The sequence below is a fragment of the Macaca fascicularis genome, chromosome X, assembly GCF_037993035.2.
Source record: "Macaca fascicularis isolate 582-1 chromosome X, T2T-MFA8v1.1".
Classification (NCBI taxonomy): domain Eukaryota; kingdom Metazoa; phylum Chordata; class Mammalia; order Primates; family Cercopithecidae; genus Macaca; species Macaca fascicularis.
The window spans coordinates 130051538-130078450 of record NC_088395.1 but is presented as its reverse complement, the minus strand read 5'-3'; positions in this window follow the sequence as shown (position 1 = coordinate 130078450).

The following is a 26913-nucleotide window of genomic DNA, read 5'->3' as shown; positions in this document are numbered from 1 at the left end:
CCCTGCTGCTGTGTCGTTTCCCTATTGGCTAGGGTTAGACAGCACAGGCTAAATCAATTCCGATTGGTTAATTTAAAGAGAGTGATGGGGTGAGTGGTTTGGAGGGAAAAAATAGTTATGCAGGGTGGAGAATGAGTCAGGGCGGAGCAGGTAGCAGGTAATCAGAATGAGTCAGGGTAGGGCAGGTGATTGAAATCAGTCAGGGTGGAGCTGGTCATGGAAAAGGGTTGCTTTATGAGTAAGTTAAGTTTAAAAGAAGAAGGCAAAGAATTGAACATACTGACATATTGATTCTTTGAAAAGAAATTTAGAACTCATACCTAACAAAACACTAGAACTTGTAAACCAAAGAGTATGTGTGACAAGTCTCAATTTAGAAAGTTTATTTAGCCAAGGTTAAGGATGCACCCATGACACAGCCTCAGGAGGTTCTGACAACATGTGCCCAAGGTGGTCGGAGCACAGACTAGTTTTATACATTTTGGGGAGACAAGAGACATCAGTCAATATATGTAAGATGTGCATTGGTTAAATCCAGAAAGGCGGGACAACTTGAAGTGGGGGAGGGAGCTTCCAGGTCATAAGTAGATAAGAGACAAACAGTTGCATTCTTTTTTTTTTTTTTTTTTTTTTTTTTTTTTAGATGGAGTCTGGCTTTGTCACCAGGCTAGAGTGCAGTGGCGCAATCTTGGCTCACTGCAACCTCCGCCACCCCGGTTCAAGCGATTCTCCTGCCTCAGCCTCCCATGTAGCTGGGATTACAGGCATGTACCACAACGCCCAGCTAATTTTGTGTATTTTAGTAGAGAAGAGGTTTCACAATGTTGGCCAGCATGGTCTCGATCTCCTGACCTCGCGTGATCCGCCCGCCTCGGCCTCCCAAAGTGCTGGGATTACAGATGTAAACCAACGCGCCCAGCCGGTTGCATTCTTTGAGTTTCTCATTAGCCTTTCACTGAATAGGCAATTCACGGAAATACTCACCCCTTAGTCTGCCTTAGTGAAGCAGTAGGGCAAAGGAAGCAATCGGATATGCATTTGTCTCACATGAACAGAATGCTTATTTGGGGAGAATGGAAGGCAGGTTTGCCCTGTGCAGTTCTCAGTTTACTTTTCTCTTTGACTTAGTGAGTTTGGGGTCCCGAGATTTATTTTCCTTTTACAAACTTATTCCTCTTTTTTTGTTTGTTTTTGTTTTTGTTTTTTGAGGCGGAGTCTCACTCTGTCACCCAAGCTGGAGTGCAGTGGCATCATCTCGGCTCATTGCAACCTCCGCCTCCTGAGTTCAAGTGATTCTCCTGCCTCAGCCTCCAGAGTAGCTGGGACCACAGGCGCATGCCACCGCACCTGGCTAATTTTTTATATTTTTAGTAGAGACGTGGTTTTGCCATGTTGGTCAGGCTCGTCTCAAACTCCTGACATCAGGTGATCCGTCTGCCTCCACCTCCCAAAGTGTTGGGAATACAGACGTGAGCCGCCGCACCCTGCCCAACTTATTCATTCTATCTAACTGTAGGTTTGTACCCACTAACCAACCTCTCTCTTCATCCTTCCCCTGCTCCTACCCTTCCCAGCCTCTGGTAACTATCATTCTCCTCTCCACCTCAATGAGATCAACTTTCGTTTTTCTTTTTCTTTCTTTCTTTCTTTCTTTTTCTTTCTTTCTTTCTTTCTTTCTTTCTTTCTTTTTTTTTTTTTTTTGAGCCAGACTCACTCTTGGCACCCAGGCTGGAGTGCAGTGGTGCGATCTTGGCTCACTGCAACCTCCACCTCCCGGGTTCAAGCCATTCTCCTGCCTCAGACCCCCAAGTAGCTGCGACTACAGGTGCCTGCCACCACGACCGGCTAATTTTTGTATGTTTAGTAGAGACAGGGCTTCACCATGTTGGCCAGGCTGGTCGAGAACTCCTGACCTCAGGTGATCCCCCTGCCTCGGCCTCCCAAAATGCTGGGATTACAGGTGTGAGCCACAGAGCCTGGCCAAGATAAACTTGTTTAGCTCCCACATATGAGTGAGAACATGCAATATTTATCTTTCTGTGCCTAGCCTATTTCACTTAACATAGTGACCTCCAGTTTTATCTATGTTGCTGCACGTGACAGGATTTCATTCTTTGGTTTTTTTTTTTTTTGAAATGGAGTCTTGCTCTGTTTCCCAGGCTATAGTGCAGTGGTGCAATCTCAGCTCACTGCAACCTCCGCCTGCTGGGTTCAAGCGATTCTCTTGCCTCTGCCCCCATGAGTGGCTGGGACTACAGGCCCCCACCACCATGCCTGGGTAATTTTTTGTATTTTTCTTTTTTTTTGAGACGGAGTCTCGCTCTGTTGCCCAGGCTGGAGTGCAGTGGCCGGATCTTGGCTCACTGCAAGCTCTGCCTCCCGGGTTTACGCCATTCTCCTGCCTCAGCCTCCTGAGTAGCTGGGACTACAGGCGCCCGCCACCTCGCCCGGCTAGTTTGGGGTTTTTTTTTTTTTTTGTATTTTTTAGTAGAGACGGGGTTTCACCGTGTTAGCCAGGATGGTCTTGATCTCCTGACCTCGTGATCCGCCCATCTCAGCCTCCCAAAGTGCTGGCATTACAGGCTTGAGCCACTGAGCCCGGCCCAATTTTTTGTATTTTTAGTAGAGATGGGGTTTTACCATGTTGGCCAAGCTGGTCTCGAACTCCTGACCTCAGGGTGATCCGCCCACCTCGGCCTCCCAAAGTGCTAGAATTTTAGGTGTGAGCCACTGCACCCAGCCAACACTTGATTTCATTCTTGTTTATGGCAAAGTAGTATTCCATTGTGTATATATACCACATTTTCTTGATTCATTTGTCTGTTGATAGACACTTAGGTTGATTCCCTATCTTTAGTGTTGTGAATGGTGCTATAATAAACATGGTGGTGCCTATATCCCTTTGATTTATTGATTTCTTTTCCCTTGGATAAATACCAAATAGTGGGATTGCTGGATCAAATGGTAGCTCTATTTTTAGTATTTTTTGAGCAACCTTCATACTGCTTTCCATAATGACTGTATTAATTTACATTCCCATCAACAGTGTATAAGAGTTCCATTTTCTCCATATCCTCACTAGTGTAATCGCCTGACAAGTTCTTCCCACCCACTACACAGACAAAATCAGTCCACTGAGACCATGGCTTTGCAGTAGAGAGTTTAATTGGCATAAGGCCTTGAGGCTGGCCCATGTAGGAAAACTGGGGTTAACACTCAAGTCAGTCCCCTCAAAGTCTCAGATGTTAGCTGGGGTTTTTTGTTTTGTTTGCTTTTGTTTGTTTGTTTTTGAGAGGGAGTCTTGCTCTGTCACCCAGGCTGGAGTGCAGTGGCTCGATCTTGGCTCACTGCAACCTCAGCCTGCCGAGTAGCCAGGACTACAGGCGTGAGCCACTGTGCCCAGCCAATGTTAGGGTTTTTATGGACAATTTGGTGGGCAGGAGGCTATCCAATGGGCGCTGCTGGTTGGTTGGGGATGAAATCATAGGGGTGTGAAAAATGGTCCTCATGCACTGAGCCTCTGTGTGGGGCTACAGGACCTATTGAGTCATGAGCCACAAGTCTGGGTGGGGTCAGTCTGATAAATATCTCAAAACACCAATTTTAGGTTTTACAGTAGTGATGTTATCTATAGGAGCAATTGAGAAAGTCATGAATCTTGTGACCTCTGACCACATGACTCCTGAGCAATAAGGGATTATAGAAACTGTGCCTACAATTTAGTAGAGTTCAGGCCCCTCCCATAATCCTATTCTTGTGACCTTTCATTAGTCTCACAAAGGCAGTTTTTTTTTTGTTTGTGTTCTTTTTGAGACAGAGTCTTGCTCTGTTGCCCAGGCTGGAGTGCAGTGTTGCGATCTCGGCTCACTGCAAGCTCCGCCTCCTGGATTCATGCCATTCTCCTGCCTCAGCCTCCCAAGTAGCTGGGACTACAGGCGCCCACCACCACGCCTGGCTAATTTTTTTTTTTTTATTTTTTTTAATTTTTTTTTTTATTTTTAGTAGAGATAGGTTTCACCGTGTTAGCCAAGGTGGTCTCAATGTCCTGACCTTGTGATCCACCCGCCTCAGCCTCCCAAAGTGCTGAGCCACCGCACTCGGCCAGGCAGTTTTTGATTTATGAGCAAGGAGGGCGTTAGTTTTAGGGAAGGCCTATTATCATCTTTGCTTTCAAGTTAAACTGTAAACTAAATTCCTACCAAAGTTAGCTTGGCCTATGCCCAGAAATGACCAAGGATGGCTTGGATGTCAGAAGCAAAACGGTGTCAACTATGTCATATTTCTCTGTCGTAATTTTGCAAAGGTGGTTTCACCAGCGTTTGTTATTTTTTTGCCTTTTTGAAAGCGTATTGTTTTGTCTGAGCACATTGCCACCCAGACTACATCGGGGTTCTGTTAGGAAGAAAGGGAGAATGGTGGCTCACACCTGTCATCCCAGCACTTTGGGAGGCCAAGGTGGGAGGATAGCTTGAGCCTTGAAGTTTGAGATAGCCTGGGCAACCTGGGCGAGATCTTGTCTCTACTAAAAGAAAAAAAAAAAAAAAAGCTGGGCGTGGTGGCTGATGCCTGTTAGATATGAGTTCTAAATTTCTTTTCAAATAATCAATATTTCAATATGTTCAATTCTTTGCCTTCTACTTTTAAACTTAACTTACTCATAAAGCAACCCTTTTCCATTACCTGCTCCGCCCTGACTCATTTCAATCACCTGCCCTACCCTGACTCATTCTGATTACCTGCTACCTGCTCCGCCCTGGCTCATTCTCCACCCTGCATAACTATTTTTTCCCTCCGAACCATTCACCCCGTCACTCTCTTTAAATTAACCAATCGGAATTAATTTAACCTGTGCTGTCTAACCCTAGCCAATAGGGAAACGACACAGCAGCAGGGGCCACGTGCGTCTGGGATAAGAACCCCCTTCCCTCCCTTGTCCAGGTGCGCGCTTACCATTGCTCCATCTGTAAGGGTGTATCCTTCTATAGAAGTACCTTGCCTTGCTGAGAATTAAAAAGAAAATTTTATATTCGAGTGCTATATCTTTTGCAGCACCAAATCTTTATAACACGCCTGTAATCCCAGCACTTTGGGAGGCCGAGGCAGGCAGCCTACCTGAGGTCGGGTGTTGGAGACCAGCCTTACCAACATGGAGAAACCCCGTCTCTACTAAAAATACAAAATTAGCCGGACATGGTGGCACATGCCTGTAATCCTAGCTACTCGGGAGGCTGAGGCAGGAAAATCGCTTGAACCCGGGAAGCGGAGGTTGTGGTGAGGCGAGATTGCACCTCTGCACTCCAGCCTGAGCAACAAGAGTGAAACTCTGTCTCAAAAAAAAAAAAAGAAAAGAAGACAAAAAGAATGGATTTTAGATTGGGTAACCATCTGTCTTTGCCACAATATTCATGGATTGGTGAACTCAATATCATAAATATATTTCCCCAGTGAATCTAAATACAGATCCCGTTGGAATTCCAATAAAAATCCCAACAGATTTTTTTTATTTTTATTTATGTATTTATTTATTTATTTATTTTATTATTTTTTTGAGTCAGAGTCTCACTCTGTCACCCAGGCTGGAGTGCAATGGTGCGGTCTTGGCTTACTGCAACCTCCACCACCTGGGTTCAAACGATTCTCCTGCCTCAGCCTCCAAAGTAGCTGGGATTACAGGCATGCTCCATCATGCCCGGATAATTTTTTTTTTTTTTTTTTTTGACACCAAGTTTCACTCTTGTTGCCCAGCCTGGAGCCTTGGCCTGCCTCAGCTTCCTGAGTAGCTGGGATTTCAGGTGCATGCCACCACGCCTGGCTAATTTTTTGTATTTTTTTAAGTAGAGAAGGGATTTCACCATGTTGACCAGGCTGGTCTTGAATTCCTAACCTCAGGTGATCCTCCCACCTCAGCCTCCCAAAGAGTTGGAATTACAGGCGTGAGCCGCCTCGCCCAGCCCTACTTTTGTTTTTTATCATTTCCACACTGTATTCTTTGGTTGAAAGTTACTATGCCCAGTTTATAGTAGGAAGTGGGTAGTTGTGTGCTCCATCTCCTGAAAGGTAGAGTATCTACATACATTATTTAGAATACTCCTGCATGGTGTACTTATTCCTTCTCCTTCATTACTTTTTCTTCTTTTAGAGACAGAATCTCAAGAGCCCACTGCAGGCTTTGAACACCTGGACTCAGGTGGCACTCCCACCTCAGCCTCCCAAGTAGGTGGAATTGCAGGTGTGTGTCACCATGCCTGGCTTCATTTCCTTATTTAATCATTTCTTTTTTTCTTTCTTTCTTTTTTGAGACAGAGTTTTGCTCTTTTGCCCAGGCTGGAGTGCAATGGTACCATCTCGGCTCACTGCAACCTCCACCTCCCAGGTTCAAGTGATTCTTCTGCCTCAACCTCCTGAGTAGCTGGGATTACAGGCATGTGCCAACACACCCGGCTAATTTTGTATTTTTAGTTTAGATGGGGTTTCACCATGTTGGTCAGGCTGGTTTTGAACTTCCAACCTCAGGTGATCCGCCTCCCAAAGTGCTGGGATTATTAGGCGTGAGCCACCGTGCCCGACCTCAATCATTTATTTCTATCAGTATGCACTCATGGAAAAATACTACTTTATTTTGTTGCTCAAATTGCCCAGCTTTGGCTGAAGGGAATTATTTCTGCTGACTCCTGTGTTCCTTTCACATACCTCCATCATTGTGGGGTTTTTTTTTTTCCCTTTGTTTTCTTATTTCTTTTTAGCACATCCTTACTTTCTGGCAGTACAAGATGGTCCAGGCTCACCTTATATATTTCCTGTACCATTTCTGGAATTAGCTATTTCTCCAAGGAGCCCTGGTTCCTTTTAGTGGGGAGTGGGATTAGAAACCAAGATCTGAGTGGTAGGTGTGCCTGTTGCTACTGGGTTGTCATTGCTTTTAGACTCAAATAACAGAGCAAGAAGATATGTGTGTATGTCTACTAACCCATGTATATACACATACTCGAATATTTCTGATGTAAACATCAGTATCCATCTATATATATACACATATACATATATACACATATACATATATATACACATATGTGTATTCACCTTGTGATCCACCCGCCTTGACCTCCCAAAGAGCTGGGATTACAGGCGTGAGCCACCACGCCTGCATAATTTTTTGTTTTGTTTTGTTTTGTTTTGTTTTTTGAGACAGAGTTTCTCTCTTGTTGCCCAGGCTGGAGTGCAATGACATGATCTCAGCTCACTGCAACCTCTGCTTCCTGGGTTCAAGAGATTCTCCTGCCTCAGCCTCCTGAATAGCTGGGATTACAGGCATGGGCCACCACACCTGGCTAATTTTGTATTTTTAGTAGAGACAGGGTTTCTCCATGTTGGTCAGGCTGGTCTCAAACTCCTGACGTCAGGTGATCTGCCCGCCTCAGCCTCCCAAAGTGCTGGGATTACAGGTGTGAGCCACCACGCCCAGCCCCGGCTAATTTTTTTTTGGTATATTTAGTAGAGATGTAGAGATGGGGTTTCACCATGTTGGACAGGTTGGTCAAGAACTGCTGACCTAGTGATCTGCCAGCCTTGGCCTCCCAAAGCACTGGGATTACAGGCGTGAGCCACCGTGTCTCGTCCCTCCCTTTTTTTTTTTTGAGACAGAGTCTCACTCTGTCACCAAGGCTGAAGTACAGTGGCACAATCTTGGCTCATTGCAACCTCTGTCTTCCAGGTTCTAGTGATTCTCATGCCTCAGCCTCCCCAGTAGCTGGAACTGAAACCACAGGTGTGCACCACCACATCTTGCTATTTTTTTTTTTTTTTTTTTAAATTTTTAGTAGAGATGGGGTTTCACCATTTTGGCCAGGCTGGTCTCAAACTCCTGACCTTAGGTAATCTACCCACCTTGGCCTCCCAAAGTGTTGGCATTACAGGCGTGAGCCACCACACCCACCAATATCTATCTATATATTTTTTGAGGCAGGGTCTTGCTGTGTCACCCAGGCTGGAGTACAGTAGTGCCATCTTTGCTCATTGCAACCTCTACATCTTAGGCTCAAGCGACCCTCCCACTTCAGCCTCCTGAGTAGCTGGGACTATAGGCACACACCACCATGCCCAGCTAAATTTTTTTTTCTTTGTAATTTTGTAGAGACAGGGTTTTGCTGTGTTGCCCAGGCTGGTCTTGAACTCCTGAGTTTAATCAGTGGGCCCATCTTGGCCTCCCAAAGTGCTTGGATTACAGGTGTGAGCCACTGCACCCAGCACAGTATCTATATTAACCCAAAGAATTCATACTGATGTATCCAACTCTAATCCATTATCACATGGTTCGTTCTAGCCTCTTCCTGTTGCCTATCTGTACCTCCCACTCCAACAGTAAGAAACATGGCTCCCACCATCCACTATCCATTTACTTATTGTTGAATCCCAGTATATACATACAGCAATTTCAGAATTGTTAAGCCTTATCTTCTTGGGAAACAACTTTGACAACTACAGTACAGTGCTTATGCACAGTTCTTTTTGTCTTTAGTCTTACAGACCTCACTCATTTCCAGTAGTACTTGCATTAGCACCTTTCCTCCCACCCTCTTCATTGAGGTTATGCTATGCATTTGTAATACAGTTAAATCCCTTTGTTACAGTCTGCATTCCATCCTGGGATTCCCTTAATCTCCTAAATATTTTTTCTTAATTTGCATATATTAAACTTATTCTCTTTTTCTTTTTTCTTTTTTTTTTTCTGGAGAAGGAGTCTTGCTCTGTCACCCAGGCTGGAGTGCAGTGGTGGGATCTCGACTCACTGCAATCTCTGCCTTCAGAGTTCAAGCAATTCTCCTGCCTCAGTCTCCCAAGTAGCTGGGATTACAGGCACGCACCACCACACCCAGCTAATTTTTGTATTTTTAGTAGAGATGGGTTTTCACCATGTTGGCCAGGCTGGTCTCAAACTCCTGACCTCGTGATCCGCTCACCTTGGCCTCCCAAAATGCTGGGATTACAGGCGTGAGCCATCGTGCCCAGCTGATGCTATGCTTTTTGACAAATGCATTGTGTCATGTATCCACTGTTACAATATCATACAAAATACTTTCATCACCCTAAAAAACTCCTTGTTTCACCTATTCAACCCTCCCCTACTCCAGCAACCATTGATCTTTTTTTTTTTTTTTTTTTTTTTTTTTGAGACGGAGTCTTGCTGTGCCCCAGGCTGGAGTGCAGTGGCGCGCGATCTCGGCTCACTGCAAGCTCCGCCCCGCCGGTTTCACGCCATTCTCCTGCCTCAGCCTCCCAAGTAGCTGGGACTACAGGCGCCTGCCACCTCACCCGGCTAATTTTCTTGTATTTTTAGTAGAGACGGGGTTTCACCGGGTTAGCCAGGATGGTCTCGATCTCCTGACCTCGTGATCCGCCCATCTCGGCCTCCCAAAGTGCTGGGATTACAGGCTTGAGCCACCGCGCCCGGCCCCATTGATCTTTTTACTGTTTCTACAGTTTTGCCTTTTACAGAATGTTATATAAATGGATTCATACAGGATACCACCTTTCCAAACTGGCTTCTTTCACATAACAATATACATTTACGATTCATCTATATAGTTGTGTGAATTGACAGTACATTCCTATTTATTGCAAAATATATACCATTGTCAGGCTGTACCACAATTTGTTTACCCATTCAGATATTGAAGTTTACCTTGGTTTCTTCCAGTTTTTGGCAATTATGAAAAAAGTGGCTATAAACCTTCACATGAAGGTTTTTTTGTGGGCATAAATGTTTAAATCAGTTGGGTAAATACCTAGGAGTATGACTGCTGAGTTAAATGATAAGAATATACTTATATTAATAAGAAACTGAGGCCAGGCCAGGTATGATGGCTCACACCTGTAATCCCAGCACTTTGGGAGGTCGAGGCAGGTGGATCACCTGAGGTCGGGAGTTCGAGACCAGCCTGACCAACATGGAGAAACCCCGTCTCTACTAAAAATACAAACTTAGCTGGGCTTGGAGGCATATGCCTGTAATCCCAGCTACTTGGGAGGTTGAAGCTGGAGAATCTCTTGAACCCGGGAGGCAGAGGCTGCAATGAGCCAAGATCATGCCGTTGAACTCCAGCCTGGGCAACAACAGCAAAAACTCCATCTCAAAAAAAAAAAAAAAAGAAAAGAAAAGAAAGAAAGAAATTGAGTCCAGGCACAGTGGCTTAGGGCTGTAATCCCAGCACTTTGGGAGGCTAAGGTGGGTGGATCACTTGAGGTCAGGAGTTCGAGTTCAGCCTGTTCAACATGGTAAAACCCCGTTTCTACTAAAAATATGAAAAATAGCTGGGCATGGTGGTGCACACCTGTAATCCTAGCTACTCGGGAGGCTGAAACAGAAGAATTCCTTGAAGTCCGGAGACGGAGGTTGCAGTGAGTGAGATCGCGCCTTTGCACTCCAGCCTGGGAGACAAGAGTGAAACTCTGTCTCCAAAAAAAAAACTGTCTCAAAATATGTGTACCATTCTGTATTCTCACCAGCAAAGGATGAGAGTACATCCTCACCAGTAAGTGGTATTGTCATTTTATTGTATTTTTAGCCTTTCTATTAAGTATGTAGTGTTCTGTCAGTGTTTTTTTGTTTGTTTATTTTGTCAGTGTTGTATTAATTTGCATTTCCCTAGTGATGCAACATTGCTTTTAATAGTGACATATTGAAAATGACCTACATATGTACCAATACTAGACTGAGTAAATACATTGTGATATATTTATACAATGGAATTTTTTTCTTTTTTTTTTTTCTTTTTTTTTTTTTTTGAGACAGAGTCTCCCTCTGTCGCCCAGGCTGGAGTGCAATGGCACGATCTCGGCTCACTGCAACCTCCGCCTCCCAGGTTCAAGTGATTCTCTTGCCTCAGCTTCCCAAGTAGCTGGGATTACAGGTGCTCACCACTATGCCCAGCTAATTTTTTTTGTTATTTTTAATAGAGACAGGATTTCACCATGTTAGTCAGGCTGGTCTCGAGCTCCTGACCTCACGTGATCTGCCTGCCTTGGCCTCCCAAAGTGCTGGGCTTACAGTAGTGAGCCACCATGCCCAGCCTGGAATTTCATATGATAGTTGAAGGAATGACTTGCATGTGGCTGGGTACAGTGGCTCATGCCTGTAATCCCAGCACTTTGGGAGGCTGAGGAGGGTGGATCACCTGAGGTCAAGAGTTTGAGACCAGCCTGACCAAGATGGTGAAACTCTGTCTCCAGTAAAAATACACAGAAAAAATTAGCCAGGCGAGGTAGGGGGCGCCTGTAATCCCAGCTACTTTGGAGGCTGAGGCAGGAGAATTGCTTGAACCCGGGAGGTGGAGGTTGCAGTGAGCCGACATCCCACCATTGCGCTCCAGCCTGGGTAACAAGAGTGAGACTCCGTCTCAAAAAAGAAAAAAAGAGTTGCATGTGGTGGCCAGGCATGGTGGCTCATGCCTATAACACCAGCACTTTGGGAGGCCAAGGAGGGCAGGTCACCTGAGGTCGGGAGTTCAAGACCAGCCTGACCAACATGGAGAAACCCTGTCTCTACTAAAAACACGAAATTAGCTGGGCGTGGTGGCACATGCCTGTAATCCCAGCTACTCGGGAGACTGAGGCAGGAGAATCGGTTGAACCCAGGAGGCAGAGGTTGTGATGAGTTGAGATCGTGTCATTGCACTCCAGCCTGGGCAACGAGAACCAAACTCTGTCTAAAAAAAAAAAAAAAAAAAAAAAAAAAAAAAAAAAAAAAAAAGGGCATCCCGCTCGGGTCCTCTTCCACACTGGAAGCTTTGTTCTTTTGCTCTTCACAATAAATCTTGCTGCTGCTCACTTAAAAAAAAATAAATAAATAAAAGAGTTGCCTGTATCATGATCAGGTGAGGTGACTCATGCCAATAATCCCAGCATTTTGGGAGGCCAAGGTGGCCAGACTGATGGAGCCCAGGAGTTTGATACCAGCCTGGGCAACATGGGGAAACTTCATCTCTACCCAAAATACGAAAAATTAGCTGGGGATGGTGGCAAGTGCCTGTAGTCCCAGCTACTTAGGCAGCTGAGGTAGGAGGATCACTGGGGCCCAGGAGATCGACACTGCAGTGAGCTGTGTTCACACCACCGCACTCCAGCTTGGGTGACAGAGCAAGACTTTGTCTCTAAAAAATAAAAAATAAAAAAGAGAGAGAATGAAACATATACCACATATACTACAAGATGCATATACTATAAGAAAAACGGATACCAAGTTACAATTATGCATCTATAACTATGTATACAAATGATAGATACCAAATTATTCTAGTGGTGTTTTTGGGGGAGGGAGAGGGAAATGGGATAGAGAAGAGATACACAAGACAATTTAAGTCTATTTATACTTTTCTTGTACTATTAATGTTTTGTTTTTAAAACAATCTGAAGCAAAAATGGCAAAATGTAGGCCCAGGTGCGGTGGCTCACCCCGGTAATGCCAGCACTTGGGGAGGCCGAGGTGGGTGGATCATGAGGTCAAGATATTGAGACCATCCTGGCTAACATGGTGAAACCCCGTCTCTACTAAAAATACAAAAAATAGCTGGGCATATTGGCGCGCATCTGTAGTCCCAGCTACTCAGGAGGCTGAGGCAGGAGAATCGCTTGAACCCAGAAGGTGGAGGTTGCAGTGAGCCAACATTGCGCCACTGCACTCCAGCCTGGCAACAGAGCGAGACTCTGTCTCAGGAAAAAAAAAAAAAAAAAAAAAGGCAAAATGTTGAGATTTGTTAAAATTGAGTGGAATAAAAAAGAAAAATACTTAGATATAAACCTAACAAAATATGTATAAAAGTTATGTGAAGAAAACTACAGGTCCAGGCGTGGTGGCTCCAGAAGGCAGAGGTTGCAATGAGCTGAGATTGCGTCACTGCCCTCCAGCCTGGGCAACAGAGCGAGACTCCATCTCAAAAAAGCAAAAAAAGAAAAGAAAAAAGAGAAAACCACAGGTGGGGTGCAGTGGCTCATGCCTGTGATCCCAGCACTTTGGGAGGCTGAGGTGGGTGGCTCACTTGAAGTCAGGAGTTCTAGACCAGCCTGGCCAACATGGTGAAACCCCGTCTCTACTAAAAATACAAAAATTAGCTGGGCATGGTGGCGGAAGCATGTAATCCCAGCTACTCAGGAGGCTGAGGCAGGCAAAAGTGCTTGAACCGGGAAGGCGGAGGTTGCAGTGAGCCTAGATAGCACCACTGAACTCCAGTCTAGGCAACACAGTGAGACTCCTGCTCAAAAAAAAAAAAAAGGAGCCAAAGACCTGACAGATAATCTCAACAAATAAGACATATAGATGTCAAATAAACATATTAAAAGATGTTCTACATCATATGTTGTTAGCTGAATGCAAATTAAAGCAACAATGAAATACCACTGCATACCTAGTTAGAGTGGTCACAATTCAGGACACTGACAACACCAAATGCTGATGAGGATGTGGAGCAACAGGAACTCTCACTTGTTGTTGGTGGGAATGCAAAGTAGGACAGACACTTTGGAAGACAACTGACAGTTTCTTAGAAAACTACACATATTCCTACCACATAATCCAGCAATCACGCTCCTTGGTATTTATCCAAATCAATTGAAAATTATTGTCCACACAAAAACCTGCATATGTGTGGTTTTTTTTCTTTTTTCCTAGTCCTTAACCAATCACAAATAAAACACATATGTATGTTTATAGCAGCCTTATTTATAATTGCCAAAATTTGGAAGAAACTGAGATGTCCTTCAGTAGATGAATGGATAAATAAACTGTGGTATATCCAGACAATAGAATATTATTCAGCACTAAAAAGAAGTGAGGTGGCCGGGTGCAATGGTTCCTGCCTGTAATCCCAGCACTTTGGGAGACTGAGGTGGGCAGATCACCTGAGGTCAGGAGTTCGAGACCAGCCTGGCCAACATGGTGAAACGCCATCTCTACTAAAAGAAAAAATACAAAAATTAGCTGGGCGTGGTGGCAATGCCTGTAATCCCAGCCACTCAGGAGGCTGAGGCATGAGAATCGCTTGAACCCAGGAGGCGGAGGTTGCAGTGAGCCAAGATAGTGCCACTGCACTCCAGCCTGGGTGACCAATAATGAAACTCAGTTTCAAAAAAAAAAAAATTAGGCCAGGTGCAGTGGGCTCCTGCCTGTAATCCCAGCACTTTGGGAGGTCAAGGCTGGCGGATCACAAGGTCAGGAGGTAGAGACCATCCTGGCTAACACGGTGAAACCCCGTGTCTACTAAAGATACAAAAAAAAATATTAGCCAGGCATGGTGGTGGACGCCTGTGGTCCCAGCTACTCAGGAGACTGAGGCAGGAGAATGGCATGAACCCGGGAGGTGGAGCTTGCAGTGAGCAGAGATAGTGCCACTGCACTCCAGCCTGGGGGAGAGAGCGAGACTCTGTCTCAAAAAAAAAAAAAGAAAAAAAAGAAAAAGAAAAAAGAAAAGGAAAGAAAAAAAAAGAAACAAAGAAATGAGTTGGCTGGGCGCAGTGGCTCATGCCTGTAATCTCAGCACTTTGGGAGGCCAGGGCGGGCGGATCACTTGAGGTCAGGAGTTCAAGACCAGAACATGGTGAAACCCCATCTCTACTAAAAATTTAAAAATGGCCAGGCGTGGTGGCTCACTCCTGTAATCCCAGCACCTCGGGAGGCTGAGGCAGGTGGATCACCTGAGATCGGGAGTTTGAGACCAGCCTGACCAACATGGAGAAACCCTGTCTGTACTAAAAATACAAAATTAGCTGGGCCTGGGGTGGCACATGCCTGTAATCCCAGCTACTCGGGAGGCTGAGGCAGGACAATCACTTGAACCTGGGAGGTGGAGGTTGCGGTGAGCCGAGATCGTGCCATTGCATTCCAGCCTGGGCAACAAGAGCGAAACTCCGTCTCAAAAAATAAATAAATAAGTAAATAAATAAAAATAAATAAGTAAAAAGGGGGCTGGGCACGATGACTCACGCCTGTAATCCCAGCCCTTTGGGAGGCCGAGGCGGGCAGATCACGAGGTCAGGAGATCGAGACCATCCTGGCTAACACAGTGAAACCCGGTCTCTACTAAAAATACAAAAAATTAGCCGGGCTTGGTGGCCGGCACCTGTAGTCCCAGCTACTGGGAGGCTGAGGCAGGAGAATGGCGGGAACCCGGGAGGCGGAGCTTGCAGTGAGCCGAGATCGCGCCACTGCACTCCAGCCCGGGGGAACAGAGGAAGACTCTGTCTCAAAATAAATAAATAAATAAATAAGCCCGGCACGGTAGTGGGTGCTTGTAATCCTAGCTACTCAGGAAGCTGAGGCAGGAGAATCACTTGAACCTGGGAGGCAGATGTTGCAGTGAGCCAAGATCGCCCCCCATTGCACTCCAGCCTGGGTGATAGAGTAAGACACCATCGAAAGAAAGAGAGAGAGAGAGAGAGAGAGAGAGAAAGGAAGGAAGGAAGGAAGGAAGGAAGGAAGGAAGGAAGGAAGGAAGGAAGGAAGGAAGGAAGGAAGGAAGGAAGGAAGGAAGGAAAGAAAGTTATTAAACCATGAAAAGACATATAGGAACTTTTTTTTTTTGAGTCGGAGTTTCACTCTTGTTGCTCAGGCTGGAGTGCAATGGCACCATCTTGGCTCACTGCAACTTCTGCCTCCTAGGTTCAAGTGATTCTCCTGCCTCAGCCTCCCGGGTACCAGGGATGATAGGCATAGCCACCATGCCCGGCTAATTTTGTATTTTTAGTGGAGACAGGGTTTCTCCATGTTGGTCAGGCTGGTCTCAAACTCCTAGCCTCAGATGATCCGCCCGCCTTGGCCTCCCAAAGTGCTGGGATTACAGGCATGAGCCACCACGCCCGGTCTAGACATGTAGGAACTTTAAATGCATATTACTCCCTGACAAAAGCCAATCTGAAAAGTCTACATATTGTATGGTTCTAACTATGTGACATTCTGGAAAAGGCAAAACTATGGAGATAGTGAAAAGTTCAGTGGTGATCAAGGGTTAGGAAGGAGAGAGACAGGGATGAATAAGCAGAGCACAGAGGATTTTCAGAGCAGTGAGACTATTTTGTATGATATTGTAATGGTGGATACATGCCATTATTCATTTGTCCAAACTCATAGAATATACAACACAAGGCCGGGCGCGGTAGCTCACGCCTGTGATCCCAGCACTTTGGGAGGCCGAGGTGGGTAGATTGCTTGAGGCCAGGAGTTCGAGACCAGCCTGGCAAACATGGCAAAACCCCGTCTCTACTAAACATACAAAAATTGCCAGGCGTTGTGGCAGGCGCCTGTAATCCCAGCTACTTGGGAGGCTGAATCAGGAGAATTGCTTGAACCTGGGAGGCATGGATTTCAGTGAGCCTAGATCATGCCATTGCACTTCAGCCTGGGCGACAGAGAAACCCCGTCTCAAAAAAAAAAGTATATACAACACAAAACGTGAACCCTCACTTAGTGTCAGAAACAGCAACAGCCTCCTGTAGAAAGGAGTAATCAGACGTTGTCAATGGAACCAACTGTGTTGTCTTTTTGTTTTGTTTTGGGTTTTGTTTTTTTGTAGAAATGGGGTCTCACTATGTTACTCATGCTGGTCTTGGAGGCCTAGGCTCAAGTGACCCTCCTGCCTTGCCCTTCCAAAGTGCTGGTATTACAGGTACGAGCCTCTGTGCCTGGCCCCAGCTATCTTCTTCACCTGTCACGCTTTGGACTCAATCACATTTTGGTTGTGTGGACTGGTTTAAGGGTTGTCAAGCTCACATATAAGACAAGGTAAGGGCCGGCCAGGCGTGATGGCTCATGCCTGTAATCCCAGCACTTTGGGAGGCTGAGGCAGGTGGATTACAAGGTCAGTAGACCATCCCGGCCAACATGGTGAAACCTCGTCTCTACTAAAAAAAAATGAGCCGGGTGTGGTTGCATGCGCCTGTAGTCTCGGCTACAGGAGTGTGAGACCAGCCTGGCCAACATGGTGAAACCTTGTCTCTGCTAAAAAAAAATATGAAAATTAGCTGGGTGTGGTGGCATACTATGCCACCTCAGGAGGCTGAGGCAGGAGAATCGCTTGAACTCGGGAGGCGGAGGTTGCAGTGAGCCAAGATCGTGCCACTGCACTCCAGCGTGGCGACAGAGGGAGACTCCGTATCAAAAAAAAAAAAAAAAAAAGGGCAAGGCAAGGGCCAAGATCTGACTAATTTAGCTGGTAAAGAAACAATGAGTCATTCTAGATATAGACATTTTATTACTTAGACAGCAAAAAGAAGACGAAACCCAAGGTGAGAGCTCCCTGTGAATCATTGTCCCCAACACTAAAAATACAACACTGGCTGGGCATGGTGGCTCACACCTATAATCCCAGTGCTTTGGGAGGCTGCGGCTGCAAGACCACTTGAGCCCAGGAGTTCAAGACCAGCCTGTGCAACATAGTGAGACACCGTCACTACAAAAAATAAAATAAAAATTAGCTAGGCATGGTGGCAGGCACCTGTGGTTCCAACCACTCAGGAGGCTAAGGCAGAATGATCGCTTGAGCCCAGATTTCAAGGCTTCAGTGAGCTGTGATTGCACCATTGCATTTCCAATCTGGGCAACAGAGCGAGAATCTGTTCTCAAAAACAAACAAAAAAACACGACAATGAGGCAAAAAGGGGCCAGATGACTGCAATGTGTGTTGTGGGACATTATATTTGGGAGGAGTCCCTTCACAACTGCCACTTGGAGGTTTTATATTCTGCAGCTTTATAGTATGCAGGATATATATTTGTATAAATTTATATTTAATATTTATACAAAATGTGCATTTTATAAATTTTTATTTATATATTATATTTAAAAGCAGCTTTATATTATGTGGGAGTGAGGCAGAAAGCTCCATTCCTCATCAGAAGCTGAGAGCTGATGGAAAGTTGTCTGACAGCCTCCCATGGGAGATTTGAGAGGTGGGATATGGCCTTGTAGACTCAGGCCTCTTGTGATTGATCAGGCGATGACCTGGATTGGTCATTATTTGGAAGAAATCCAAGTTCAGACTTTTCAGGTAACTGGCTACAAATTCCTAGAATCCTTATGTTGTCCTAGAAATTGCTTCACTTCCCTTAGCCATTTCTTGCTAAGGACGAGGAGGAATTAGTGGTAGTTCATTAGTTCATAAATTAGCCTTTACGTGAATTGCAATATGCTTTAATTTTTTTTTTTTTTTTTTGAGACAAAGTCTCACTCTGTCACCCGGGCTGGAGTGCAGTGGTGTGACCTTGGCTCACCACAACCTCCGCCTCCTGGGTTCAAGTGATTCCCCTGCCTCAGTCTTCTCCTGAGTAGCTGGGATTGCAGGCATAGCATGCCACCACACCCAGCTAATTTTCGTATTTTTTTAGTAGAGAAGGGGTTTCACTATGTTGGCCAGGCTGGTCTCGAACTCCTGACCTCAAGTGATCCACCCTCGGCCTCCCAAACTGCTGGGATTACAGGGGTGAGCCATAGCGCCTGGCCTCCTTCTGGTTTGCTTTAGAAATTCCTGAGCAAAGATCTGTTCTGTGTGAAGTAAAGAGCTCTTAACTGGTGGATGGGCTTAACTCAGTTACAGCCAGGTTTCTGACCAGAGAGAGCAGACTGAGTCAACAATCCTGCTTCGGGATGGTATCTGAACAAGGCTTATTCCTGTTTGGGTATGCCACATGTTACTAGACCTTAGGACAAATTAAGATTAACATTCAAAAAGTCAATAACCCACAGGAAGCCTGCGGACTACTTTAAAAATACTTTATTGGAAGCCTGAAAAAAATGTATGCCAATGATAAAAAATACTATGCACTTGGGAAATAAAACCTGCAGCTTGGTGAACTAGCAAAGTGAAAGAGGCTATTGTAAGGGGGAAAAAGTGTTTTTCAAAAAATGGAAATATAGCCGGGCACGGTGGCTCACACCTGTAATCTCAGCACTTTGGGAGGCCGAGGCGGGCGGATCACAAGGTCAGGAGATCGAGACCACGGTGAAACCCCGTCTCTACTAAAAATTACAAAAAATTAGCCGGGCGCGGTTGTGGGCGCCTGTAGTCCCAGCTACTCGGGAGGCTGAGGCAGGAGAATGGCGTGAACCCGGGAGGCGGAGCTTGCAGTGAGCCGAGATCGCGCCACTGCACTCCAGCCTGGGCTGGGCGACAGAGCGAGACTCCGTCTCAAAAAAAAGAAAAAAAAAAAAAAAAATGGAAATATAGTTTCTAATGGGGAGAACGGGGAAGTCTGGAAAAGATGGCAGCTCATATACAAAGTAGAAATTACATAGGCTAAAAATGAATGATGAGTTCTTTGCCAGGGACTCTAAAGCTCCTCTCTGAAATATATCCAAGAGAAAGCCAGCTAGAGAATCAGTGGGATAACAAGGCTTAAAAAGGGATTTGACATGTGGCAGGAGCCTGGGAGGTGGGGGTTTCAGGTTGCTGGTGGCTTAAATGAAAGGGCTTTGGCACAGCTTTTGGTGAGGCCCTGGAGAGGTGACTGAGTAAGAAAAGTTTTATCTCTTCCTCTCTCTAAATCTCTTCTTTCCTCCTCCTATTTCATTCTCTCCCTGGCCTTTTCCTGATTCAGCTTTTTTGCTCTTCTTTGCCTTGAACATTCTTTTTCTGTTTTTCCTTGACCTTATCTTGGTCATTTCCAAATTTCCATGTCTAGGGAGACTGCGGAACTGAGTTTAGTCTGTAGGCAGGCAATTCTCACCTAAAATGGGTACTAAGATATTTCTGGGCTGGGTGCGGTGGCTCACGCCTGTAATCCCAGCACTTTGAGAGGGCGAGGTGGGTGGATCACCTGAGGTCAGGAGTTCGAGGCCAGCTTGGCCAACATGGCGAACTCCCCGCCGTCTCTACTAAAAATACAAAAAATTAGCTGGGCGTGGTGGCACACGCCTGAAGTCCCAGCTACTCGGAAGGTTGACGCAGGAGAATCGCTTGAACCTGGGAGGCGGAGGTTGCAGTGAGCCGAGATTGCGCCATTGCACTCCAGCCTGGGCAACAAGAACGAAACTCCATCTCAAAAAAAAAATTGATACTGATATTTGTGCACCTAAGTAGCTCAGAAAAGGAATAGGTGAAAGGCAAATCATCACATCAAGATCCTTTGCTCTTTCCTCTGGTGTTGGAGAGGATAGACAACCTGGCCACCCTTCACCTGGTAGGGTTTGGCTAGGGGAGGCTGACACCTGGTGGTCACATTTGGGAGGTGCAGAGAGTTCATAATAGCCTCATGCCTTTACCGTTTACTGACCATATATATATATTGAGCTATTTGCTGTACATTAATGCTCTCCTTTAAAACTCAAAACAATGTTTCCCTGTGAAGTGGGTGTCATTACCTCTACTTGATATTTGGATGATTTATGTTAAACAGTTATGAACTAATTTGAGCAATGGGATAATGTGGTCTTTTCTTTCTCCTTTGTTCTCAGCTTCTGGGACAGTACCTAGCATGTAGTAGGCTCTCAGGAAATATTTGATGAAATATTGTTTTATTTATCAACATCATGGAACTTTAATTCAATGTCATCCCTTTGTAATAGAGTTGATTTGAATACATTCTTGCCTAGACTGTCTGCTGCAACTCTTGCTTAAACACCCTTCCCAGACACTTCCCCATATAAGATACTTGGATATCTAGTCAGCCGCTGAAAAAAAATTCAGAATTTTTTTTAGAACTGACATCATCCTCTACTCTCTATACTGGACAACACAAGACTGAGTCTCTGTTCAAATGCAGTACTTTTATAATGAGAAACCACCAAGAAACCAGAAGGTTAAGTCGGTGAAGGCTGTTCAAATGCTGACATCTTAGACTCCCCAACCTGGACATTAAGTGCCCAAGATGGATGTTTATTGATAAGAACACTGAAGTCACCCAGGTTGATGGCCAATTTAGTAGAGAGGAAAGAGAGGAAGACTGTGATACAGGTGCAACATATCCAGTGAGAGACTGACTGGTAGGTTGTTAGATGACTGCAGTGAAGAAGAGAAACTGAGTGGCATGAACTTCAAAGACACAATGTTGGAAGAGTTACAGCTTGGAAATAGTGACAAAGTAGTAGGAGCATATCAACCCTACCTCTGGGTCTTTTTTTTTTTTTTTTTTTTTTTTTTTTTTTTTTTTTACAGAGTCTCACTCTGTTGCCCAGACTGGAGTGCAGTGGCGCAATCTCAGCTCAATGCAGCCTCCGCCTTCCAGGTTCAAGTGATTCCCCTGCCTCAGTCTCCCAAGTAGTTGGGACTACAGGCATAAGCCACCACGCCTGGCTAATTTTTGTATTTTTAGTAGAGACGGGGTTTCGCCATGTTGGCTAGGCTGGTCTCAAACTCCTGACCTCAAGAGATCCGCCTGCCTTGGCCTCCCAAAGTGCTGGGATTATGGGCGTGAGCCACTGCGCCCACCCTCTGGGTCTTGTAATATGTAGAAGACGAATAAATGTGTGGCCTCCCCTGGAGGGAGATGCAGGGCAGTGGTGTCTTGAGAGAAGAGCAATGTTTCATTTAAAGCTGGAAAGTCGGAAAGTTTCCATGGAAAGGAGTTTGTCTGTCTTTGAATGAGAATTCCCCATGGTGCAGTGGAAAAATCTGAGAGGGAGAGGTGCATTGTGGATTTGTGTTGGGGAGGAAACGGAACAGTGTGGAGATGAAAGGAAGGGAAAGGATAGATGATCCAAGGGGCTTCTCTCGGCCAGTGACCAAATGTGATAGAATGTAAAGAACAGTGGTATGCTTTCCTCAAAGCTGAGGCAAGGGCAGCTATGGTGGGGGATGGGACATTTGGAGCCATTATTTTGAAATTTATCAAGGAGGGGTCTGGAGTCATCAGGATAGGAATGGTGGTTGCAAAGATAAAATCAAAGCCATCTGCCCCACGCCTGTAATCCCAGCACCTCAGGTGGATCACCTGAGGTCAGGAGTTTGAGACCAGCCTGGCCAACATAGGGAAACCCCGTCTCTACTAAAAATACAAAAATTAGCCAGGTGTGGTGGCGGGCACCTGTAATTCCAGCTATTCAGGAGGCTGAGGTAGGAGAATCGCTTGGACCATTGTGCCATTGCACTCCAGCTTGGGTAACAGAGCAAGACTCAGTCTCAAAAGAAAAAAAAAAAATCAAAGCCATCTGAGTGATTAACCTTGGAAGGTAGAAAAGCTAGGGCTCGGAAGGTGAGGAGTACCTTTAAAAGGCTGAAGAATGAAAGTCTTTACATATTGGGCGACCTTATATGAGAAAGAAGGGTATTTTTCAGAAATCAGTAAGCTGCCCCACAAGAAACAATTATGTTGTTTTTTGTTTTGTTTTGTTTTGTTTTTTTCATTCAGCTGAATTTAAGATTCAAAAATGTTGGTCGGGCATGGTGGCTCACACCTGTGATCCCAGCACTTTGGGAGTCTGAGGCAGGTGGATCACTTGAGCTCAGGATTTTGAGACCAGCCTGGGCAATATAGCAAGTCACCATCTCAATTAAAAATAAGTAAATACAATAAATAAGATACAAAATATTATGCTTTTAACCCGGAAACCTTATTGGGCTCCTTGTCTTCTGATTTTAGGATCTCCTTTGGGTGAAAACTTTCTGAATTTTCTTGGAAGGCTCTTGGTGCTTCCTTTTAGACATCTCTTTTGATCCTCCTGGACTCTATTAAAGGTGTGTGCTGGCCAGGCGCTGTGGCTCATGCCTGTAATCCCAGCACTTTGGGAGGCTGAGGCGGGAGGATCACCTGAAGTCAGGAGTTCAAGACCATCCTGGCTAACATGGTGAAACCCCGTCTCTACTAACAATACAAAAATTAGCCAGGCGTGGTGGCAGGCTCCTGTAATCCCAGCTACTCGGGAGGCTGAGGCAGGAGAATCACTTGAACCCGGGAGGCGGAGTTTGCAGTGAGCCAAGATCGTGACATTGCACTCCAGCCTACGTGACAAAAGCGAAATTCCATCTCAAAAAAAAAAAAAAAAGGTCTGTGCTTCTTGAGACCATGGACTGAGTATGTCTGTCTCTCAGATGCCTCTTTATTTCTGTCTCTGTCTAGTTGATATTTTTTCACAATTGGAGCAAAGGAAGTGAAGCAGAAAATTTCCAGAGAAATTTTGAGATGGGTAAGAGAGGAATTGGGGAAGCTTATGTTGGATGGGCTCCTTCTTTCCCACATTATGGAAGGCATGATCATTGGCGGAAGGCGAAGCGGTAATTCATGTTTCATAGGGTTGTGAGCTAGGGATAGGGATGTGATGCATTTAGTAGAGTGTGTGACTCAATATACAGGAGTTTTAAAAAGCTCCCAGTGGGCCAGGTGCGGTGGCTCACACCTGTAATCCCAGCACTTTGGGAGGCTGAGGCAGGTGGATCACCTGAGGTCAGGAGTTCGAGACCAGCCTGACCAACATGGAGAAACCCTGTCTCTACCACAAATACAAAATTAGCCAGGTGTGGTGGCACATGCCTGTAATCCTAGTTACTCGGGAGACTGAGGCAGGAGAATTGCTTGAACCTGGGAGGCGGAGGTTGCGGTGAGTTGAGATCATGCCACTGCACTCCAGCCTGGGCAACAAGAGCGAAACTCCGTCTCAAAAAAAAAAAAAAAAAAAAAAAGCTCCCGGTGGGGCCAGATGTGGTGGCTCACACCTGTAATCCCAGCACTTTGGGAGGCTGAGGGGGGCAGATCACAAGGTTAGGAGTTCAAGACCAGCCTGGGCACCATGGTGAAACCCCGTCTCTACTGAAAATACAAAAAAGTTTAGCTGGGCGTGGTGGCCCACGTCTGTAATTCCAGCTACTCGGGAGGCTGAGGCAGGAGAATCGCTTGAACCCGGGTGGCAGAGGTTGCAGTGAACCAAGATTGCGCCACTGCACTCCAGCCTGGCGACAGAGTGAGACTCCGCCTCAAAAAAAAAAAAAAAGAAAAGAAAAGAAAAGAAAAAAAGCTCCCGGTGGAGAAGTTAAAGTCCTGACTTAGCGTGGAAGTAGTCAAGGCAACCGACAAGGGTTGGGCAAGGTTCAGTAACTGGAAAATGGTGTGGGTGGAATAGATGGTGCGGCATGTGGCGTGGGGCAGCACTCAGCAAGGGATGAGTGAACAAACAGAAACTGAGACCTGAGCAAAGAGTAATCAGTAAGCTACAAGAGTTAAAGGAATACGTTCAAGTTCTACCTTAAGCCGTGGGTTTTAAGTGATGCATGGATCCTGGCAAACCATTTGCTAGCCAGGAGGCTGTCTTAGACCCAAAGACTATTCCTTTCCAGAGTTGGATGTTAAGGGCTATCCATTGAGAACCTGACTTTGTATGGAATCTGGGCAGTATGATTAGAATTTCTTTCTTTTTGAGACAGTCTCTCTCTGTTGCCCAGGCTAGAGTGCAGTGTCGTGATCTTGGCTCACCGCAACCTCTGCCTCCGGGGTTCAAGAGATTCTCCTGCCTCAGCATCCCATGTAGCTGGGATTACAGGTGAGTGCCACCACGCCTGGCTAATTTTTGCATTTTCAGTAGAGACGGGGTTTTGCCATGTTGGCCAGGCTGGTCTTGAACTCCTGACCTCAGGTGATCCACCCACTTCGGCCTCCCAAAGTGCTGGGATTATAGGTGTGAACCACTGGGCCCGGCCTGATTAGAATTTCTTTCAGAACACTTAGTAGGTAGGAAGATAGTCAGTCAGGCACTGTGGTGCACTCATATAGTCCCAGGAATTCTGGAAGCTGAGGCGGAAGGATCACTTGAGCCCAGGAGTTAGAGGCTGCAGTGAGCTATGACTATGCCTGTGAATGGCCACTGTCCTCCAACCTGGGCAACACAGGGAGACCTCATCTCCTAAGAAAAGAAAAAGGAGGTAGGAAGACGAAGGAGAGAAATTGTGATGGGGTGGAAGACTGTCAAAAAGGAAAGTGAATGAGATAGAAGCCATATTGTTGAAGTGTTTGATAATCAGATGAAGCCAAAAGAGGGAAAGCATTTTGAAGGATAAGAGATGACTATAAAAAGAAAGGAAGGAAATGGAATAAGATGCTGTATATTTGGTTTTCCTCCATCAAATATAGTATCTAGACCCCAAATATGTAATTGCTGGAAATTTAATTCTAAATAAGAACACTACAAATCCATAAAATATGAAGTAAATTTACCTATTAAAATGGATTAAAACTACACTATCATAATTACTAAGGTAAAAAAACAGAGCAAGCAGGATGGATGCAAAATATTTCCCCTGATGTTAAAATGGAGAAAGGTCTTTATTAATTAATTTATTATTATTATTATTATTATTTTTCGTGACAGAGTTTCCCTCTTGTTGCCCAGGCTGTAGTGCAATCGCATGATCTCAGCTCACTGCAACCTCCACCTCCCGAATTCAAGTGATTCTCCTGCCTCAGCCTCCCGAGTAGCTGGGATTATAGGCATGCGCCCCACACCTGGCTAATTTTGTATTTTTGGTAGAGACAGGGTTTCTCCATGTTGGTCAGGCTGGTCTCGAACTCTTGACCTCAGGTGATCCGCCTGCCTCGGCCTCCCGAAGTGCTGGGATTACAGGGGTGAGCCACTGTGCCTGGTCTTATTTATTTATTTATTTATTTATTTATTTATTTATTTATGAGACGGAGTTTCACTCTTGTTGCCCAGGCTGGAGTGCAATGGCATGATCGCGGCTCACCGCAACTTCCGCCTCCTGAGTTCAAGCGATTCTCCTGCCTCAGCTTCCCGAGTAGCTGGGATTACAGGCATGCACCACCATGCCTGGCTAATTTTTTGTATTTTTAGTAGAGACAGGGTTTCTCCATGTTGGTCAGGCTGATCTCGAACTCCCGACCTCAGGTGATCCGCCTGCCTCGGCCTCCCAAAGTGCTGGGATTACAGGCGTGAGCCACTGTGCCCGGCCTATTTATTTATTTATTTATTTTGAGACAGGTCTCAGTTTGTCTAGGCTGGAGTGCACTGGCGCCATCTGGGCTCACCACAACCTCTGCCTCCAGGGTTCAGGCGATTCTCTTGCCTCTGCCTCCTGAGTAGCTGGGACTACAAGTGCCCGCCAGCACCCCTGGCTAATGTTTGTATTCTTAGTAGAGATGGGGTTTGCCATGTTGGCCAGGGTGATCTCAAACTCCTGGTCTCAAGTGATCTGCTTGCCTTGACCTCCCAAAGTGGCAGGATTACAGGCATGAGCTACCGCACCTGACCTTTCTCAGGAATTTTTTTTTTTTTTTTTGAGATGGAGTTTTGCTCTTGTCGCCCAGGCTGGAGTGCAATGGCACAATCTTGGCTCACCGCAACCTCCTCCTCCCAGATTCAAGCGATTCTCCTGCCTCAGCCTCCAAGTAGCTGGAATTACAGGCGTGCGCCACCACGCCTGGCTAATTTTTTGTATTTTTAGTAGAGATGGGGTTTCTCCATGTTGGTCAGGCTGTTCTCAAACTCACGAACCTCAGGTGATCTGCCTGCCTCAGCCTCCCAAAGTGCTAGGATTACAGGCGTGAGCCACCGCGTCCGGCCCTTTCTCAGGAATTTTTAAAGGTCTTTCTTTCTCAGAACAAGTTTGTGTGCTTTAAATCTGCGGTAAATTAAACATTTTACTTGTTTTACTATTAAAAAAAAATATCTGCTGGGCGCGGTGGCTCACGCCTGTAATCCCAGGACTTTGGGAGGCTGAGGCGGGCAGATCACCTGAAGTCAGGAGTTCGAGACCAGCCTGGCCAACATGGTGAAACCCTATCTCTACTAAAAATATAAAAATTAGCCGGGTGTGGTGGCGGGCACCTGTAGTCCCAGCTACTCAAGAGGCTGAGGCATGAGAATCGCTTGAACCCAGGAGGCGGAGGTTGCGGTGAGCCGAGATCACACCACTGCACTCCAGCATGGGTGACAGAATGAGACTCCATGTCAAAAAAAAAAAAAAAAAAAAATTAGCTGTATTCTAAATTGGTACC